At 41.6% G+C, this 15,981-nt stretch overlaps 1 long non-coding RNA gene across 1 annotated transcript in view; it reads left to right on the top strand.

The window, feature by feature from the left end:
• LOC121013268 (uncharacterized) overlaps nucleotides 1-12,154 on the top strand; it is a 113,659-nt gene extending 101,505 nt beyond the window's left edge. The window contains exons 4-5 of the long non-coding RNA XR_005782607.1: nucleotides 7,012-7,137; nucleotides 10,635-12,154. This is a non-coding gene — a long non-coding RNA (uncharacterized LOC121013268). The remainder of the gene's footprint in view (nucleotides 1-7,011; nucleotides 7,138-10,634) is intronic.
• The last annotated feature ends 3,827 nt before the right edge of the window (nucleotides 12,155-15,981 follow it).

Consider the following 15,981-nt stretch of genomic DNA (forward strand, 5'->3'; position numbering starts at 1 on the left):
CCACCCAGGCTCCCCGAAGTATTGTTTTTCTTAAGGAAGATTAATCAGACTGATGGTCCAGAATGTTGTGGATGGGCTAGGACTGCAGGAGGAAAGCCTGTCAGGTTTTTGAGTTAATCCGAGCCTGAGAGGACCAGGTTCTTCTCAACCTTGTTTTTATTTATTTCGTTTTTTTAAATTGGAGAGAGAGAGAGCGTGCGCGCATGAGTAGGGGAGAGGGGCTGAGGGAGAGAGCTCGAGAATTCAAGCAGGCTACATGCTCAGCGTGGAGTCACTTGGGGCTTGATCCCGTGACACTGGGATCATGGCCTAAGCTGAAGTCAAGAGCCGGATGCTCAACTGACTGAGCCACCTAGGTGCCCCTCAACTTTGTCTTTATATTATGATTTTTTAAGCTGATGATTGTGTGTTGACTGATGGGCTTGGGTTCTACCACTGCCAAGTGTCTGATTTTATCATAGGCACCCAGCATTTATACCACATCTCCAAGGCAACACCTTCATTAACTCATGGATGTATCTTAGAACATTTCTACTTCTCTAAGCACCCCCGCCTCTCTCTCTCTCTCTCTCTCTCTCTCTCTTTTTTAACAAAATCATTGGGAATAAAAAAAAAAACCAAAAACAACAGGTGGAAACATTCACAGTTAGGTACACAGTTTCTGGCCAGCCTATCTAAACTTCCAGAGGCCACACACCCTTTATGGTACATTTCATGTTTGCAGATCTGTCATTTGAAATGCCTCCTGGACAATGTCGGCAACAGACCAAGCAGAGCACACAAATGGGATGGCCTACCAGCCTTCATGGCCCATTGAGTTATCAAAGGAACAAAATCCGAGTTTTTTCAGTGTGAATGAGAATTGAAAAGAGAACGAGAGAAAGTGCCGATAAATCACAATTTACAATTGCTGGAAATCCCAGCGAAGCAGGACTCGAGGACTGTCTCGTCTCGTGATCTTCATGGAAAGAACAATGATTGTTTTTGTGGAATTCTCCCCCTCCTCCCCACTTCCCATCCCCTTTCTCTCTGCCCCTCTCTGCTCCTCTCTCTCCATCCTTATTGGGATTAGCAGGCCTGCACCTGGTGAGCAATACATGCTGGATGAACTCCCTGTCTTCTTTCCCTCATTCACTTTGACCTTGACCTGGAAGATAGCCTTCTACCGTGCAGGAATTTGCAGCAATAGTTTCGCACTGTTTGATCCCTTGGCTATTGGGCGTGTGAATTGCTTTTTAAAAAATATACACAGAAATTTCTATTTCCTTGTTTAACAAGTGAGGGGTGAAATAAAGGAGTTCTTCCTAGATCTAGAGATTACAAACAAAACAACAACAAATTCTAACCGCCGTCCAGCCAACAGCTGCCCAATTAATGTCATGTGCGTTTACGGCAAAAGTGGCCAGTGACAACATAGCAGAAGGCAGCTCAGGTCACAAATCCAGAACAGGAAATATATTTTCATCTTGTTATTTATGACCCAGCCTTAAAGGAAAACAGATGGTACTACTTTCAGGACTGTTTTGCTCTTGTTTCAAATGGCTAATTCAAATCGAACACGGGATTCTATTCTTAGTCAAGGCAGCTGCTGCATTGTCTGAGCCGCGTTGTTTTTCCCAACAACATCCCCTCCCCTGAACAGAGCAGCCCAGCCGAGGGAGACCACAGCTACGTCACCAGCACACAGCAGCCCTAGGAGAATTGCCTCTGCTGGCAGGAGAGTCTCATACCGAGGGGGACAGCACTTAGGGCAAAATGTGGCCCCCTTTTGAGTATAATCCACAGCTTCCACTCTCTCCACTCGTGCAGGGAATCCCGTCAAAAGCATGACTTTCCCTTTGAAAGCGATAGTTCATTCCAATTTTAGAGCACAGTGACCTCTCAGGGACTCTTCTAGGATGGAGAAGATTGCAAAGATGGGAACAGAAGTCAGAGAGGGCTAAGAGGAAATGGAATGTGAGAGAAGCTCCTACAAGACAAAGGAAAAAGCAGATACTGCTGAAGTGCTTCTCCCTGGGTGGCCATATTGCCCTGCTGGTTTTCTTTAGCCAAAGGCTGTATTCAGGGGACTCACTGACAAGAGGTTGAAAAGTAAACATTTGGAGGAACCATTCTTCTAAAAAAAATCAATTTTTGAAAACCATCGAAATAACATATGTACATAATTTTAAAAATAAAATACTTCCTGTTTTTTTCGCCACTCTCTGAGAGAGAGCCTCAGCTTCATCCTCCTACGAGGCGTCCCCTCCCTGCCATCCTACACACTAGAAACAGTCATCTCAGATTCTTCCAATGTCAACTCCAGGTATTCCATATTTCGGAGAAATATGCCTATATTGTTGACGCTTTAATTTTAGACAATATATCTCAATGTTCTCTAGTGGTGTTTGAGGATTTAGCTTGCCTACAACTCCTTGTCTACAACCTACTCATTCTCCTGATTGAGTTATAGTACATTTTTGGTTATCTGGCGGTTTTTATATTATTATGAGTAAGTAAATCTTTTTGTTGTTGTTGTTGCCAGAACATATAGCATAGTGTCACTGGACTTCTTTTCTCGTACAACTTTTTGTTTTTCCTGGAGTTGACTGTCGTGCAATTTTAAAATTTACTTATTTTTATGTGTTTTTTTAAACTAATTTTTCCTCTTTGGAATTAAAAACTTGTCAAATGCATAACCATAATTTTTTTTCAAATAATCAAAGACATCCAATAATCTACTAGCTTTCCTCCCCCTCCAGGCCCCTTCTCTCTGTGAAATTTCCCTTCTCCCTCATGCCTCTTGCTTTGATCTATTTGTTGGCTCGGTCCTTTGACGAAAGCCTAATTTAGGACTTCCTGTTACTTTTTCTTTCTGTTGGCTCCTTTTCCCAAGATTCCATTTCCTATGAAAGCATACTAAATGCAGATATGCATGGGAAGCAAAATGTTTGATTCCTTACATTCCTGAAATTATTGTTATTTTACCCTCACATTACACTATTGTAGCTTGACATGGCAGAGACAATGAGAGTTCAAAACTAGTGAAGTTGAGCGTATACCAACAGAAATCCTTCCGAATAAAATGGAGACTTAAATGTAAAACCTAAAATCATAAACTTCCCTATGAAAACTTAAGGGGAAAGCTTTGTGACCTTGGGGTTAGCAAAAAATTTCTTAAATATATAACTGAAAGCATGATACATTACAAAACTAAATTTTACCAAAATAAAACACGTGGACTCATTCATAATACTGTGAAAAGACAAGCCATAGACTGGTAGAAAGTATTTGCAAAACACATATCTAATAAAGAACCTGTAAGCGGATACATTGTTAAATTAATTAAACAGGAGGCCGTAGACTGAGGTTGCTCTAATGCCTTGGAAGCTGATGTTAGCAAACCAAAATTTAAGCCTGGTAGTGCTTCTAGGTTAAGAAATCAAAGCCTAATGGCAATCAACCACAAAGAACCTACTAGCCTTTTCCTAATAAGGCAAACGCTTAAACTACAGCCAACCAAATAATATTGCTTCTGTCCTTTCTCTGTACAGGTCTTTCCCCTGACTCCTGTTGGTAGAGTGTTCCTAACGGCTTCTGGTTTCGTGCTGACCAACTGGAATGAATTTTTGTTCAAATAAACTCTTAGAATTTTTAATATACCTCACTTTATCTCGTAATGAACTGGTGTCACAAATGGAGACTCCTGATGGCCCCCAGGAGCAACAAGTAATGAACAGTCATAAGGTACCCACTGAGTCTGTAGGCTTATTGCTTTCTAACTGTCTCTGGAGATCATGTCAAGTCCGTCTTAGATATTCAAGCTCAACAGCTTTTGTGTTAGAAGCTCTTAGACTTTGTACGAGCATTTCTTTTTCTGGAATAGATCTGGCGTCAGACTGGGTTTGACTTAACATGGATAGGGTCCAGTGTGAGATCTCAGGTTACTCAAATTTTGTTTTAGGAAAAAAGAGGACAGAGGGAGGGATAGGGGTGGGGGGAGGAGAGAGTCAGAGACAGAGAAAACTCAGTTCCTCTGAGTCCAAAGAGTCTGGGAATCTTCCCTGTTGGACTCTGGCTAACTGTATGTATACAAATTATGGGCCCAGACCTGTGTTAGTCTGAACAAGTGGGTTAACTTTACAAAGATAATTTAATTTTTTTAAGTTTATTTTTCTTTTTGAGAGAGAGAGAAGGGGGAGGCAGGGGGCAGAGAGAGAGGGAGAGGGAAAATCCCAAGCAGGCTCTGCACTGTCAGCACAGAGCCTGATGCAGGGCTGAAACTCACAAACTGAGATCATGACCTGAACTGAAATCAAGAGTGGGACACTTAGCTGACTGAGCCAGCCAGACGTCCCTATCAAAGATAATTTTAAATTACAGTGGTCACAGTGGGAAACTTTTAACCTGAATAAGCATATCCATTTACTAGATGCCCTAGAGAAAAAGAGGTCTCAGCCTAGAACACACTGTAAAGGGTAGAGAGAAAATGACTTTTCTTCCTCTGTAGTTTCTGGTGACTAGGTTGGGACATGCTGAGACACCACACTCAACGCTGGAGCCTGCAGATAAGATCCTGGGAAAACTGGCAGAAGCCGGGAAAGGGTGAATATCCTTACCAAAGTCAGCTCTCTTGGATCTTTGCCTGTAGTGCCTGGTTTGAGAAAAGAAAGATGACATTTCATGCTGTCCCTTACTTTTCAAATTCAGACTCTTACGGATTTGGGTTTGGGGTACTCATCGGTTATTGATCCTTTCTCTTCCAGGAACAGCTATCACTTCCTTATGTAGTTCTGAGAACTTAGCTGGGCTTTCTGCCTGTCATGCACATACTCCATTTGTGGCCAGTGTCCTATGGACTGTTGACACCTCTCATGGGACTTGAGACTTAAGGACTTAAGTCCAGATTCCAGTGGTTCTGAATCCTGGGAAGACTACATATTTGTACCCTCTTTGGGGAAAGTCTATGGGTAAGCCATAAAAGGCTTATTGGTTTTGGTTGGTATACCGTTGGTTTAAAAGAAAAAGGAAGTGAAAAGGGAGTTCAATACTGCCGGGAATATTTATTGTTTGTCCAAGCTAAAATGTGATAATAAGATATTTTAAAGGACTAAAAAAAAGAATGAGTTCCGTGGTCAAAAGGTGACCAAATTGGAAGCTTATATTAAAAGTCTGATAGAAATGTTTTTAGGCCTTTTCCTTTGAGCTAAAATGAAACTATATGCCCACGGGAAAAGAAAACATTCTGCCATTATGGAAGGATTTAGTAAAACATTCCAAAGACACACAACTCTGAACGAGAACATAGGAATCTTCCGATTTCCATCTTAATTGGAAATCTTCTCCCTAATAAGCAAATTGAAAACACTGTAGCTGGATGGGTAGGTCCATCCTTTGAGATCATTCAGGTTGCAACTGATACCTTTGAAGAATTAAAAATCACTTGTCTTACAAATCAAGTCCTTACAAGAACAGAAATGTGGCTCTAGGAGCAATTCAAGCTCACCTATCCTTTTTATTAATCCCCCAACCTCTCCTATTCATCTCCGAAGGCTTGCAGATTGTAAGAGATCTGGACTTTGGAAACAGAAGTCCTTCTTGGAGAAACTTACACTTTTTCTCTGCCTTTGAGATGGAAATGTTCTACCGGGGTTTCTCCAGGAACCAAAAGCCACCTCTTATAAATGCAAACTTTAGGGAGGTAATTCTTATCAGAACAACAAGGACAACAGGCTATTTGGAAACTAGGTGAATGAATGGAAATGTTAAAAGTCTTCTCTGCAAATATTAGTAAAAACTTATGCCCTCTGAGCAGGAAAACTTAACTTACCCCACCTGCCAGAAACCAATTTGGATTCAGCTGTTCTTTTATAAACTAGCAAGATTTGCATGATCTTACCTGTCTCATGACTAAAATTTTAAAATGAAAGCTACAAGATCTTTGTTTGTATCTGACTGTTTAGTTATGTCTGTATATGTATGTTATGTATATGTTATAGATGAGTGATTTTTTTTCCCTTTGGATGGCAATACCAAAATTTGTAAAAGATCTCTATTTAATTGGCTTAAAGAAAAATAAGCGATTATATACATTAAATATTTCCTCAGAAATGTAGGAACTAACCCAAATGTTTTTCAAGTTCACACGATCTGGGATAATCTTCAGTAAATAAAACCTAACTTAAATTTGCTGCTTTAATCAGAATATGCATGTCTTCAGAGTTATTAAGATTAAAAACAGCACATCAGTAATGTGACCTTAATCTACCTGAGTTTCTTAAAAGTCAAATAAACGTGGGGTGCCTCAGTGGCTCAGTTGGTTGAGCATCTGACCCTGGATTTTGGCTCGGGTCATGACCCCAGGACCATGGGATGGAGAGCCCATGTCAGGCCCCTCACTGAGCATGGAGTCTGCTGGAGATTCTCTCTCTCTCTCTTTCTCTCTCTCTCTCTCCCCCCCATCTTACTTGTGCTATCTTTCTCTTAAAAAAAAATAAAGTAAAATATGCTCATGTTATCCTTGTTACAAATTTTTCCATCAAGAAAAATAACTTGATGATGGTTAGCTGTTTAATATTTTGTGAGATTTTCGTGAGTCAGCTAAACATAATTTGTTAAGAGCAAGTAAATCAAATAGACGTAAGTAAGATAAAAATTTATAAGTGAACATTTCAATAATAATTTAATGGTATATCTACTTAAAAATAGTTTCCGAAGTCTTTTTGGTAACTTGAAACCTTAATGTTATAGTAAGTTAATTAAATGAAGGTATTTATGGATTGTCTAGAGCATTTCCAAATAAGATAAAATTCTTAAATGTTAATTTCTGGACATAGATTTATCTACTTCCGGCTTCTTCTTAGAAGAACTTAACATATTGGCATTTATTTGTAAACTTATACCAAGTTGAAAAATTTACTCTAAGGTAGAATAGACTTCTAGAAATTATGAAATGTATTTATAAATTTTCCAATGCACGGACAGCCAGTTTGACGGTCTGTTATTGCTTATTGTGGTGTCTCCCCCAATCAGATGGAGGCCCCCAAATGTGGGGTGAATGGATCAGGTGGAAGATGGCAGCGTGGGTGGTGAAAGAATTCACCATAGGCAGAGCAAAGGAGATAGAAGTTTACTGAATAAACTGCAAGGGAACGACAGGTAAGACAGCAAAGCAGAGACTGTCTGCCACAAGACAGAGGGTGGGGACCATATTTAAAGGGGGAAGGTGAGGAGGTATGGGAATGTATGGAATTTCCTTTTTTGGTAACTGTGCCTGGCTGTAAGTAGCCCATTGGTCAGCTAGGGCTTATGGGTATTTTGAGGTGGGTCACCAAATAAGTCCGTGTGTAATCAGCCAGGGGGTCTTACTCAGGTTTCCATTGCTCAAGCCTGTTGCCTAAAAGTGGCCTCTACACTCACTTCTTAGTTTTGATTAGAAATGAAGGTTTCTAAGGGTTAAGAATTCTAGTCAATATATGTAATTAAAACTTGTAGAAATAATAAGGGTGAAAGGAAACAACTGTGTATGAAAAGCAGATAAGGAAAATTGTGGTCCTCTTTTTTGGATAAAGAAAGGTACTAAGGGCATTTTTGTTGTTTTTGTTGTTCAAGGAAAACGGGTAATTTTGTCCTAATGTAGAGTGACTGGTTGTTCCAGAGTGAGAAAAAGGAAACATATAAGACAACAGATGTAAAAAATTGTAGCAGGTTTGTGGAAAAGGACCCTTAGGAAAGGAATTTCATGTGTGATCAAGCTGGCTAAGATTAGAATGGATTTATTTAAAGAATAGGCCTTAATACCAAGAGTATCCTGATACAAAATCAGAATGTGGTTTTCTCTTGTTAAAAGGACATAGTTTTCTTGGACTATTGGTCTTGATAAGAGATTGTGAAATGATTTTCTTTACCTTTTTGGTAGTCTGCTTAAAAAGCAAGGGTTTTATCTTACCAGAATAATTTCCTGGGCTTAATGCTGTCTTTCTCAGGTCTTCAATTACTTGCGAGAACACAGTCTTCTCAATATTAAAAGAGCTAATTTCCCCCCACAACTATGTCGCCTTCTGCATTTGCCTTTAAAATCTATTGTCACTTTGGTCAAAAGATTATTATTTCATAATGATCTGTCACCCTATTTGATCAATGTTCAAATATTTTTCCAGTTTGAAAACTTTCCCCAAATTCCAAATGGAGTCTTTCTGGCCATAAACTAGCTTGGAGATCTAGACGGTCCCTGGAAAATCTAAAAGGATTTGTCTCTCACCTTATAAAAGAGAGATATTAAATGAACTAGGTTTATTTTGTATGTTAAATTACCTGGAAAGCATGGTCAAATAAGTGACGATAAACTTTCTTAAGTTACATGTGTATGGATGTATGTTACTAATATAGGTATTTCAGGAAGCTTTTACAATTCATAGAAATTTGTCAATACTCTGATTATTATCTTAAATTACCGAATGTCATAGAAATAACTAAATCTCCTTATAATATGAACTCTCATCAAATTTCTAACCATGTTTTACTTTGAGGCTTTTGCAAAAGTGCTTTTCTTCAGAGAAAGCCGTGGAAAGGACTCTGATAAGTACTCTAGAATACATGTTTCTGAAATCTCGAGACTGTACCATTGGCCTGGGTCGGAATTTGTAGAACTTTTTAAAGGGAAAATTAGGTTCAAGTAGAATAAGAATTAATAACATGGATTGACAGAACAGGTAAGGATGAATATAATTTTCCATGACTCTTTGAAACATTGCCGGTCCTTTAATATTTTGGTTTTCCAGGTGTAAGAAAATCTTTTGCTCTTTTCTTTTTAACCTATCTATGCTTTACAGCAGTTTGGCAAGGTATACTTTTATAAACAGGATTGAGACATTTATTTTTTCTCTTTACCCAATCCCTCCAGAATTCAGAAAGTTACTGAATATTCTTATTCTCAGGGCATTGTAGTTATTTACATAAGTTTAGTAAGAATCTGTTTTGCCTAGGGGCGCCTGGGTGGCGCAGTCGGTTAAGCGTCCGACTTCAGCCAGGTCACGATCTCACGGTCCGTGAGTTCGAGCCCCGCGTCGGGCTCTGGGCTGATGGGTCGGAGCCTGGAGCCTGTTTCCGATTCTGTGTCTCCCTCTCTCTCTGCCCCTCCCCCGTTCATGCTCTGTCTCTCTCTGTCCCAAAAATAAATAAACGTTGGAAAAAAAAAAAAAAGAATCTGTTTTGCTTAAACTACAGGCCACAATTGGATACTTTGGTTATATTATACGAAGGTTTTGACTGAAATGTCATCTTTGAGAATGACATACATAAAACCAGATATGACCAGACAGTTTTAAGAAACTAAGGTTGACTTTATGGAACCAATAAAGCTCTTTCAAGAACCCACCTGGTATCTTGCTTACAGGGTTCCAAACATTACCAAGAAAGGTGAGGAAGAAAGGTCACTGCTTGGCAGCCATAGGAAACTCAGGGTATTTGGGGGACTTCAAAACAGAGAGGAATCAACCAAATCTATAGGTCTTGTAGACAAAGTTTGATGCTGAGGCCTTGGCTTGGCTTCTTAGCCATGAGAGGCTTTTAAAAATCCAATGTATTTATGAAAAAATTCCAACAAAGATGACTTCTACAGAGCTGATATGGTCAATCACTATTCTTGCTGCCCTTACATAAATAATCAGGCCAAGTTTAACGCGACTGGAATTATTTTGCAAACAAATTAGTCTTCCTGTGATTATCTTTGGTAGAAATGAAGATGACTGTAGAGAAAAAAAAATTTTGTTTCAGTAGGAAACTATAACACAATCTCGTGGGTACTAACGTCCTGTAAACCAGTCCGGATCTGGAATTCTTCTAGTTTCCTCCAATATCTGGCTATGACTCTCCAAACTTATGTCTCTTATGTTTTCCAATTTTTCTGATTTGCAATCACTAAGAACAAATGCTTCCCTGGAGCCTTGTTGGGAGGGACCATACCTGGTCCTCTTCCTTACTGTGATTGTAATACAACTTCAGGGTCTTGAACCTTGAATCCCCATCTTCCAATTATACGGGGCTCCTCTAGACTCTTGGAACTCCCACCAACTGAAGATCCAATATTAAAATACACTAAGGAGGTTCCTCCCCGGAAGCAGATGACACCGTGAGAGGTGGGTAGTTCTACCAGGATCATGGATCCAGATCCTCATCTCTGATATGTAACTATTATTCCCTTTGCCTTTTCATGTCTTGTCTCTCTTTACTCTCTGTTAATGCGTGGGAAGACAATATTCCTTAACTCTGGCAGCTATCACTAATTCTACTGTTAAGGCTACAGCTGTGCAACAAAAGTCCCTAGGCTTTCTCGCCAAGGTGGCTTTCGATAATAGAATTGGTTTGAATTAGTTCTTGGCTAAACAAGGAGGCGTCTGTGCCATGGCAATACCTGGATCAATAACTCTGGTTTTGTGGCGAACGCAAGAAATTAACAACCTCCCTACTTGGCTAAATTGGGCTGATGACCCTTCAGGCACATTCTTTGATTTGTCTGATAACCAACTGGTTTGGTTCGTAGGAGCCCTGGGTAGGGGAACATAATCCAGTCCCTTGGTTTTATCTGCCTGATAATCATCATTGTAGTCTCCCTGGTGGGCTGTGTTCTCTCAAGGGTCTTGCATGTGCATTTGCAGCCACATCAGATGGCCTCGCTGTGCTTGGAGAAACAAATGAACAATCAGAAGGTCAACAAAAACAGCTCTTCCGTGCACCTGACATCATGACCCATGAATTTCCCAGTGAGACAAGAACAACTTTATCCTGATGGTGACCGAGAGTGGCACTGATGCCACATTTGGGGCCAATCGCTCACGTATGAGAGAATGACCAAAAGGGGGAACTCTTAAATTCTCAACAAAATTCTCCTCTTAGAAGGAGGCCATGAGACTGAGGTGGTTCTAATACCCCGGGAGTTTGGGTAAGCAAACCCAAGCCAAAGGCTGTAAACGCCTCAAGGATAAGAGATCAAAACCTAAGGACAACCAACCAGTTGAGCTTTTCCAAGTCCAGCACACTGAAGCTACGGTCAATCAAATAATTTCCTTGCTTGGCTTCCACATCTTTTCTATAAAAGTCTCTCCCCTAGCTCCTGTTGGGGGAGCACTTCTGGCCAGTTCTGATTGGGCACTGCCTGATTTGAATTGATTTTTACTCAAATAAACGCTTAATATTTCTAATATGTCTCTGTCTTTTAACCATGTAAAGAACTCTGACATTCAACAGTCAAAATACACAACGCAATAAAAACTTGGCCGAAGATTTGAACAATTCACCAAAGATCTATGGATGACAAATAAACACACGAAGAGATGCCCAACACCAGCCAATAGGCAAACATAAACAAAAGTCACAGTGAAATACCACTTCGCACCTATTAGAATGAAAAATTAAATAGACTCATCACAGGAAGTATCAGCAAGGATTAGGAAAGCTGGAGCTCTCATCTACCGCTGGTGGGCATGTAAAATGTTCCAACCGCTTTGGAAAGCAGTCTGTTACCAAATTAAACTTACACTTACTATATGGTCAGCCGTTGCACAAATAGATATTTACTCCAAAGAAAAGAAAGTGTGTGTCCATTGATATACATAACATGAATGACTCTCCAAGTAATGATGCCGAGTGAAGGAAGCAAACAAAAGCGAGTGCGTGGCGTAAGTCCATTTATATAAAACTCGAGTTAATGCAAATTAATCCCTACTCACAGGAAGCAAATCAGAGGTTGTGGGGGAGGGGAGAGGACTTGAGGGAAGGATTTTAAAGGGCTCCTTGTGTTGGTGTGGTCACGGTTTCATGGCTGTTTACATACGTCAAAACTTATCTAATTGTCCACTTCAAATGTGTGCTGTTTTTAACGTGTCGTCTAGAACTCAATAATATTTTTGTAAAGTTTTTAAAGAGAAGGCACCCCACAGATGTATCTGGAATCATGCATTTTCTTAATTCTAAGAATACTTTCAAATCGCTGGTATCTATTCATCCATCAACATCTATTCAGCCAAGCACTGAGCAAAACCGGCCCTGACTTACCTGGCTGTCTGTCTAGTGGGGGAGAGAGTCAATTGTATATATAAAGTAATAATGGTATGTTATGCTTACAGAGCACCTGTATTTGTGAGGCGGTAATTAAAATAGATTTTACTGATTTTACCGATTTTTTTTTGTTGTTATTTTACTGATGAGGAAACGGAGGCAGGGAAGGGTAGGTACCTCACCCAACGTGGCTCAGTAAGTGGCGGTGTGAGATCGGAACCCAGGCAGCGTGGCCACAGGGGTTGGATCCTACCCAGCTCACTGCTCCACCTCCCGGGTGGCAAACTGAGAGGTGCCTTGTGGTGCAGAGGCCAAGACAGGTCACAAGGGCCCTCTGCCTCATGCAGGTGCCACCCGGAGGAGAGGCCGCCTCAGGGAAGTGAAGGGCAGTGAAGGCGGGTAGGAGCCACGCAGGTGAAAGAGGCAGCCTCACATCAGACCTGGTTCTGTGTCTCTGGTCACACTCTCCATTTCTCTCCCCGACTGTCACTGTCCTTCTCTTTCTCTGAAATGGGTAGGCCCGGGAGAGCATCTCTGCCTATGCCCTCGACCACTTCAGGAAACAGAACCAGGTGGGTCCCAAGGGCTGGAGGGCGGGCATTCCTTTTGCATCACCCTTTCCCGCTGGAGTCTCTGAAGGCTTGAAGCAGGTGGAGAGACATAAGTGTTGGCCCAAGACCTTGGCCTTTCGACAACCAGGGGCGTTCCTACCTTTTCAGATACTCCCATTGAGCCTTCTGAGTCCCGCAGCTACTGAGAGCTGAACCCAAATCCAAAATCCGATTATTTTTTTTTTTGAGGCAAATATGTAACCGATTATGATATGGTAATAGCGTCATTCGTGGCTCAGTCGGTGAAGCCTCCAACTTCAGCTCAGGTCAGGATCTCACAGTTTGTGAGCTCGAGCCCCGCGTCGGGCTCTGTGCTGACAGCTCAGAGCCTGGAGCCTGCTTCCGGTTCTGTGTCTCCCTCCCTCTCTGCCCTTCCCCTGCTCGTGCTCTCTCTTTCTCTCTGCAAACTAAATAAAGCTTAAAAAAATTCAAAGTACTGGTGTGACCTTGTACTGTTCACATCATAATCTCGGATTTGCAATCACTAAGGGCCAGAGCTGATCGTACCCAGCTCCCCAAATCTCTAACCTAAACACATTACAGGATTAAAATTGACCATTAGCAGTGGTCCTAAAGAGGGTAGGGTACTATTGTAAAGGCTCTGTAACCTGCTGATATTATTATAATTGTTTTCAAGGAAAAACTGGTTGGAGATGAGGCAAGGCAGCACAAAGGCCATTCAGTTTTGGTGGGGGGTTGAGGCAGGCAGCTCAGGGGCCCCACTCAACCTCCAGTCCCTGAAAGGTATATTGTTAATACTACATGACAGATAAATCATACCATGAACCCCAAGAAACGCCTAGAGGGAAATCAAAAAAATGCCGTTAGCAGACAGACTTTTTATGATTTTCCCAGGATACCGTTATGTTTCCAGAAACTCAGCTCGCCGCCTTACTGAATCACATACGTCACATTACCAGAAACAGTTGCTGACAAATACTTCATTTAAATGCTATTGAGATAAAGGCAGGAAGGCTGCGAACAGTTAGAGGCAGAAAAGTAACATATGTGTCCATTGGTATATTGTCCCAAATGGGGAGCACTTTTATCATTTTTTTCATTTGGTGTTGCTCTGCCAGGGGACTGGAAGACATATGTCACTTTTCCACCTTAACGGGGCATTTTCTAGTTTGTTTGGATTTATGTCACAAGCTTAATGAGATTTAAATGGAATTTTTGTATGTGAATAATACGAAGCATTAATGCAAAAACTTTAGTTTGCTGTGCTGCTGGCAGAATTTGCATAAGGGTTTTTAAATATGAAAGAAGAATATGGAAGGCCCTTATCAATCACAAGGCATGAGCAATACTGGAGCCATAGAGGGAGCAGATCAAATTATGTAAGTAACTATAGTTTCGGAAAAAAAGGTGACGTCTGCAGATTTATGAAACTGGCCTCTGTTGGAGAACGGCAAAGTGGTGCCAGCCTGGATGGGAGACGAGGCACCCGCGGAGGACTCCAGCATCCTTGATAGGACTTTCAAGTTCTCACCTTCATCCAGACCAGCCTCCAACACATAAACGGACGGCCGTGCGCTCCTATTTCGTACTGTGCTGGGTAGACAGGGTTTCAAGGAGAGCACCTGGGGCCATTAACTCTCTTGGGAAAGGGATACACCTTGCTCCGCGTTTGCAAACAACTCAGCATTTGCAGTTCTGAGAACCAAGGCACTTAAAGGGAGCGTGGAGGTCATTTGACAGCTCCCTTGACAGACTCAGGGTATTCTAAGATATCTTTCTTGCACCCCCTGGGCCTTGGGGGATTTCCAAGACGTCGCCTTATTTGCTTTAGCCTTGTCACAGTGGTGCCCACCCTGGCATTTTATACGCCCCCTCCGGCAGGGCTCAGGAACAAAAGTAGGACCTTTGATCCACTCTTGGGGGATCAGAAGCTTTGCCGTCGGAAGTCGAGGCTTGCCTTTGCTTTATTCCCCTTCCGCGCTATGTCACCCTTCGCTGGGCAGTGAGTGGGAATGCCCTGCCGAGGCCCGACAGGCCAGGGCGAGGAAGCGCACGGTGTGCGGAGAGGACAGCCTTCCAGAATTTTTGAAAGTGTCCCCCATGCTGTCTTCAGTCCGAAGCTATAGCTTAATCAAGTCAGTGCAAGTCAGGGTACAGGGTGGCGCCCCGAGGCAGCCTGCTGGAAGTCTGTGCCCTCCCAAAGCTCTTAGGGAAATGAGATTATGATTTCAATCTTGATCACACGGCAGAGTCCTGATGTGAAGCCACATGAAGTCACTGTCTCCCCGGGACAACGGGAGGAGAATTAGAAGGAAGGCGCCAGTCTCTCTCACCGGTCGCCCTGAAATGCTCCTAAGGGGTTTTGCTGGTTGAACCTCCCTGTCCGGGTCTCAGGGGCTGGAAGATGGCCATGTGCCCGAGGAGACTAGAAGTCTAGCCCCGAAATGTTAGAGGTAGATGGTGTTTAGAGAGGATCTGGTCGGGAACAGACCTGTGTCAAGACCAGGAAAATCAGTAACCCTCTCAGCCTGTTATTATTGAATTGAAGCATTTGATATTTTGTTCATCATGGATTTTTTTTTGCGTGAATTTTCATTTTTGGAGCCCCTGTACGTTTTGCATGGGCGGTGAATGCTGAGTCCCGGACCTGGCTCATATCTAGCTGCTTTGATTTTCAGATGAGAAAGCGGAGGCACAGAGCTCAAGGTGGCTTCTCCAGAGTGGCATAGATAATTAAGGAGAATATGAATGCAAGTGTGTTTTCAGTCTGGTGGGTTTCTTACTTTTTCTTTGCTTCTACTTTACTATGCTGCTCCTTCACTTGCTTTTTTTTTTTTTTTTTTTTTTAATTTTAATGGAAGAAAAAATTTCCAGAAGTCTAAGGAAAGTTTCCTTCTCATAGAGTTTAAGGTCTACTGTTTGGGGGAGCAAGAGACATGACAGATGTTCTGTAGGAGGGAGAGACCTGAGAACCCTGAGCTGGTTTTACAGAGCAGGTCTCAGTAGAACCTACCTTTTCTATAGCTACAGGTTATTTCTTCTAAGGTAGGTCAAGTAGAATCTTTAAATGGCTGCTTCTTCAGATTTATAGCTATTTTAATTTAACTCCAAGTGCTCAGAGGAGTGCTTTTATTTAACTTCAATAGAGTATAGCTTTATTAAAGTCAAATAAGAAACAGGCAAAAAAAAATGAACCCAGAGAAAATATGCCAATGGAAATTCTCATTTGAGAAACGTCCAGATATTACATGTCTTTCATTTTAATTTATTTCTTAAGCATTGAATGAAATTTTAGGCCCACCTGAGAAGCAAAATAAGATTAGTCTACCGAACAATAGGTAACCAGGTTAAAAAAAAAAGACAGCAAAATTTGCAG

This window comes from Herpailurus yagouaroundi, unplaced genomic scaffold (assembly GCF_014898765.1).
Source record: "Herpailurus yagouaroundi ecotype Mexico unplaced genomic scaffold, PumYag 198, whole genome shotgun sequence".
Lineage (NCBI taxonomy): Eukaryota > Metazoa > Chordata > Mammalia > Carnivora > Felidae > Herpailurus > Herpailurus yagouaroundi.